We start from the raw sequence: 6461 nt of genomic DNA on the forward strand, positions 1-6461 counted from the left end.
TTTTTACCATTTCTATTTGCATGAAATATTTTTTTTCCATCCTTTTACCTTCAGTCTATGTGCATCTTTTGTTTTGAGGTGTGTCTCTTGTAGACAGCATATGTATGGGTCCTGTTTTCTTATCCACACAGCTAACCTATGTCTTTTGATTGGATCATTTAATCCATTTACATTTAAGGTTATTATTGATATGTAGTTGTTTCTTGTCATTTTATTCTTTAAAGCTGTATTCCTCTTTTGCTATATTCTTTTCTCCCTTTGATCTGTTTACAATAGGCCCTTTAACATTTCTTGCAGCATTGGTTTGGTTGTAATGAATTCCTTGAGGTTTTTTTGTCTGGGAGACTTTTTATTTCATTTTCAGTTTTAAATAATAGCCTTGCTGGATAAAGTAATCTTGGTTTTTGGCTCTTGTTCTGCATTATTTTGAATATTTCTTGCCATTCCCTTCTGGCCTCAAGTGTCTCTGTTGAGAAGTCGGATGTCATCCTTATGGGGGCTCCTTTGTAGGTGATAGCCTTTTTTTCTCTAGCAGCTTTTAATATTTTCTCTTTATCTCTTAGTTTTGGTATTTTAATTATGATGTGTCTTGGTGTAGATTTCTTTGGGTTTCTCTTTAATGGAATTCTCTGTGCTTCTTGAACTTGTGTGACTTTTTCCTGCATCAACTTAGGGAAGTTTTCAGCTATGATTTGATTGAACAAAGTCTCTATCCCTTGTTCTTTCTCTTCTTTTTCAGAAACCCCTATGATACGAATGCTATTTCTCTTCATGTTTCCACAGAGCTCTCTTAGAATTTCCTTGGACTTTTTGAGTCTCTTTTCTTTTTGCTGCTCTGCTTCCATGCCTTCGTTTATCTTGTCCTCTAACTCAGTGGTCCCCAACCCCCAGGGCCATGGACTGCTACTGGTCTGTGGGCCATTTGGTACCAGTCCGCAGAGAAAGAATAAATAACTTACATTATTTCCATTTTATTTATATTTAAGTCTGAATGATGTTTTATTTTTTAAAAAATTACCAGATTTCCTCTGTTACATCTGTCTAAGATTCACTCTTGATGCTTGTCTCGGTCACGTGATACATTTATCCATCCCACCCTAAAGGCAAGTCCGTGAAAATATTTTGATATTAAACCGGTCTGTGGCCCAAAAAAGGTTGGGGACCACTGCTCTAACTCACTGATTGATCCTCAGCTTCATCCATCCTGCTTTTAATTCCTTCCATTTTGGTCTTCATTTCTGATATTGTATTTGTCATTTCTGAGTGATTCTTTCTTATTATTTTAATGTCCTTTTTTGTATTTGCTATCTCTTTATTTAGTTGTTTGTTATGTCCATCTATTGTTGTTCTAAGATCTTTGAGCATCTTAACAATCATTATTTTAAACTCTGCATCCAGTAATTTTGTTATATCTGACTCGTTCAAGTCCTTTTCTGGGGATTTCTTGATTCATTTGGGTTGTATTTCTCTACCTTCCCATTCTGTCTGTGTATAAGAAGTGTGTGGTCACTGGAGTCCAATGGGTGTGGCCTCTGTGTTCCCTAAGTGTGGTCTGTCTGCAGACCTACCACCTCCTCTGCTGTTGCCTTGGATGTTCAGGTATGGGCCTTGCCAGCGCCGGCCTGCTAAGGCAGTTGCTGTGGTTTCCACCTCTCCTCCATGGAAGGAGCTGTGTTCACATGCCTGGTCTACAAGCCTCAGCCTTCACCCCACCCCCTCAGGTGGAGCTGTGCTCACTTGCTTGTCTCAAGCCCTGGCCCCACAGGCCTAGCAGGGCTGTGCATCGGCACTCAGCCATAGGTCTCTGCAGTTCTCTTACTTTTTCCTTTTCCCTGTGGGTTGGATTGCAGGCAGAACTGCTCTTGCTCACCTGACCTGCAGTAGTTTGGACCATTTTCATGTGCCCCTTCTTCTCTTGCCAGGTGAGACTTAGCTCACACCAGGCCTCAGTCATTGCCAGCCCAGCTTCCACCCCCGCCGATGGGACTGTGCTTCTGCGTCCCACTGCCGTCCACCCTCCAACAAGCCCTCAGTAGTGTGGGTGGGGGTGCTGCTGCTCAGACCTCAGCATTCAATACTGTATTCCTGAAGGCTCCCTCCTAAGTGACTCTGCTTAGTGCTGTGGGAGAGCCTGTTTGGCTGGTGTCCTGCTTCCTTTTGATGGTATTGCTGGTTCCAAGGAAATATTCACTTTAGATTTGGGGGGTGACTCAGCCCAGGGGTTAGGGTGGTTGTCCCTCAAAGTGTTTCTCCCTGTGCCTCCTAGATTACACTCTCTTCCTGCTACTCTGGTCCTCTCAACTCTCCCAGTCTCCCAGAGTCCCAGGTTAGTGGTTGTGAAAGAGATTTTCTGCACGGTCCCTTTAAGAAGAATCCTGGGTCTGAGAAATCTGTCTCTTTTTCACAAACAGTATCCTGACTTGTTTCACAGGTAAACACTGTCCATACACTTCTTCTAGACCCTGGGGCTGCAGAGTGGGGCTTTGTTCCTGGGATCCAGGACCCTCCCCTCTCTGCTAAACTCACTTCCCGCCATGCAAGTCCCTCTGGCTGCTGTTTGCTCCCAGAAGCTGGGCAGCCTTTTCCACGTTTCTGCTTTTCCTACCAGTCTCAGTGTGGCTTCTTCAGTGTTCCTTAGTTAAAGAGTCCTCTTAGTTTAGTCCAAAGTTGGGTTTTGCAGATGATGCTTCTTAAAATTAAGTTGTAATCCACTTTGGTTCTGGAAGGTGGAAGTTCATACGTCCGCCTACTCCATCTCCATCTTGCTGCTCCCCTAGGACTTCTTTACTTCTTGAAGTACATCCTTGTTGCTCAAAAATTCCCAGGGGCATTCATCATTGACTTGGGAATGCAAATGACATACAATCCAAACTAGATCAACAATTCCCTTTGAGGAAAGTGAGCTCAGAACTTGGTGTCCTTGAACTCTTCTCTTCTTTTACATTGGCTGGTGGTGAGCAATGAATGAAGGATCTCAGAAAGGACTTTTTGCAAGGCCTATGGTTCTTCCCATGGATGAGGGCAATCCAGTACCTTTGTCTTGAATCTCTGAGACACTAGTGAAGTTCAATTTAATATTCTACTACAGTACAATGATTTCAGCTTTACTTGTATTAGTTATAAGTAAAGAAGTCCTGACAGGTACACTTCATACTTCTCATTCATTTCAGAGGCATTGGGGTACTGTTTACAGAAACTCTCTTCTCCTATGAAAGATTCCTGTAAATGCCAGGTTTATTACTGCTGTGTTTCATTTCCGTACCATCCACTTGGCATCCCCTAGGAATTCCCCTCTGCTTACACAGAAGTCTTGAATATTCTCTTTCCCACTTCTTGGCAACAAGTGCTTGATGAATGCATAAATAGACAAGTTGGCACAGGAATCCACGCATTGCTATCACCCCGATGTACTCAGGCCAGTAATTTTCCATGGGAGAGTCCATCACCAATTTTTACTACTACCAATAGTCAGACCATTCTCCTTAGCCACACAGAAAAGTGTGAATATCTGTCTTGATAAAGACATATCCAACATAGAGGTAAATTTTATCAAATGATCGAAAAGGCAATGAAGACACTAAAAGAGAAGGCAATAAGTGGCTATCAGCTTGAAAAAAAATAAGAGAATTCTTTGGGACAAAACCATAAAACACAAATGCTGTCGTACACTCAAATGTATAGCTTAGTGAATTGTTACAAAGCCAGTGTGTTTACAACAGCTACCAGGTCAATAAATTGAACTGTGTCGGTCTTCCCAGAAGCCCTGCACCTGCCCTTACACCAGTCATAAGCTCTCACCCCCTCCAAAGCTACCACTGTCCTCATTTTTCTACTAATCATTCCTTTGCATTTTTAAATTGTTATACTTCAACTCGGTACATTTTTAAATTTACACATCCTCCAAACCTATTCTTTTTCTTAAGATGTGAGCCATTTCTTTCCCTTATAGGTCATTTTTTGAAGAATGTAGGTCATTCATCCTGTTGTGTTTTCCACAAATTAGGCCTTTCTGATTCCTTGTTGCATACAGCGGTTTTCCTGTGTCCTCTGTATACAGCTGCACTCAGAGGTACCATTGGATGTCCTGCCAAAGATCCCTTTGGCAAAACCACTGGTGGATGTCATTGTACTTTACCATCAGGAGTCCCTTCATGTCTGATTTTCATTCATTTTCAACCGTAGTAACCGTTAGTGCTCAATGCCTCAATTCATCGATTCATTGGAGACCAGAAAATCATTATTTTTTAATTCTATTATTTTTATTTCTAAGCTAGCATAAATTTATTAGAGACCTTGATCCTTAATTAGGCAATCTTTAGTTAGATGTATATAGTTGATGTAGGATATACATAATAAATGCTCGATCCTTTCTTTTTTAGTTACTGAGGTTTCCAGATAATGAACTCCTTACACACCCTTCTCAAAAAAAATGACCAATTTGTTTTTTAAAAATATTGGCCCTGGCTGGTTGGCTCAATGATAGAGCATTGGCCTGTTGTGTGAAGTCCCAGGTTTAATTCCCAGCCAGGGCACACAGGAGAAGTGACCATCTATTTCTCCACTCCTCTCCTTCCCTTTCTTTCTCTTTTTCTCTTGCTTTCCTTTCTACTGCCATAGCTCAGTTGAAGCAAGTTGGTCCCGGGTGCTGAGAATGGCTCCAAGGCCTTGCCTCAGGCGCTAAAATAGCTTGGTTGCTGAGCAACCAAGTAACGTCTCCAGATGGGCAGAGCATCACCTGCTAGGGGTATGCTGGGTGAATCCTGGTCTGGGCACATGTAGGAGTCTGTCTCTCTGCATCCCCATTTCTCATGAAAAATAAAATAATAAAATAAAAATATTATTAGAGTCACAAGGATTTAAGCCTATATGATATATGTCAAACTTTGCCACTTCTACCTTTATTGAAATTCAAATTGTAACCTTTTGGCCCATGGGAATTTATCGAACTGGCTCCTAAGTTCTTTTGAAATAAGCTTATTAGTCTTTTATTGCTTCTTAATGATCTGGCATTTTGAAATGTTTCAAGCTACTTGTATTAGTTTCTTAGGGCTTCTGTAGCAAAGTACCATAAACTGATAGTTTAATTTAACAGAAATTTATTCTCTCAGTTCTGGAGACCAGAAGTCTGAAGTCAAAGTTGCAGTAGGACCATACCCTATTCCACACCTTTCACTTCACTTCTAGTGTTGCTGACAATTCTTGGTGTTCCTTGCCTGATAGACACATTGCTCTCATCTTGGTCACCATCATCACATGGTTTCTCTCTGTATGTCCTCACAGTGTCTTCCCTCTGTGTGTGTCTGTCTCCATGTCCCTTCTCCTCTTCTATAAAGACAGAAGTCATGTTGGATGAGTCTATATAATATACCACAACCTAGGTTGTGGTATAAAAGATAGACACAAATGTCTATTTATTCTCCCCCTCCATTGTTTGAGAGTCGCTGCATGGCATGCTAAGTCCCCTGTACCTCCAGGGAGCATATGTGTGAGTGTTGAGAAGACATTAACTTACATCTTAAATACAGAAAAACTCAGGAAAAATCAATACAGGGTTGCCTTGCATTTGAGTCAAGGCGCTGTCAGCATGAGACAAGCTGCAGCCTCGCTGGACTGCCAGCCAATACTGTGGCTAGAATCCAAGATGAGGTTGAGAGGCTTGAAGGTTTTTCACAAATGCCTCCAAAACAGGAGCCTTAAATTGGGCTCAGTATCAACCCAGATGTAGATGATGCAGAACTGGCAAGGCAGGTCTGCCATTCTCAATACAAAACTTTCACCTCTGGGTCCAAAGTGGTTCCAGAAGGTGCAAAAGCTAGGGAGCTCATGCCTATTCCCTAGAAATGCCTGTCCTGATAGTGTCACCCATCACATCCCATCAGCTGGAACTCAATGACTCACATACATTGGGCTCCAAACGAGATTGGACAGTCCTTAGCACATGCGGACATGTGATTTTGTGTTTCCTCAAAATCACCATAGAAAAGAGAAGAATGGAAGAATGGATATCAGTGGACATGGATGTCAGGACGTATGGTGGAAGGAATTATGGCAGCAAACAAGACCTAGCCCCTGGAAGAGAAGTATTCTTGGAGTTCTGAGAAGGAGCAGTGACATTAGCATCCCAGGCTAAGACTGGGATGACCCTGGGGGAGTGCCAAGGGCTTAAAGCTGATAGAACCCCGTCCTTCTCATTAAATGTGGCTCCAAGGTGAAGGAGTTGATATTCTCTCCTCAGAAAGCTGAATCTTTCTCCGGTTCATGCACCTCTTTCCTACTTGGCCAGTATTCCTTCTGGGCTTTACCAGGCTCTCATAATAACTTTTTCCCATTCCACCATATGGCTTGAGACAAAATTTATAACAACTGTTCCAAAGATTTACAGACAAAGAACAATAGCTTAAAAATATTTATATCGAGGCCAGTTTTTCAAATAAATTTGCAGCCAGGTACTTCCAGGAACA

Source organism: Saccopteryx leptura, chromosome 4, assembly GCF_036850995.1.
Source record: "Saccopteryx leptura isolate mSacLep1 chromosome 4, mSacLep1_pri_phased_curated, whole genome shotgun sequence".
NCBI lineage: Eukaryota > Metazoa > Chordata > Mammalia > Chiroptera > Emballonuridae > Saccopteryx > Saccopteryx leptura.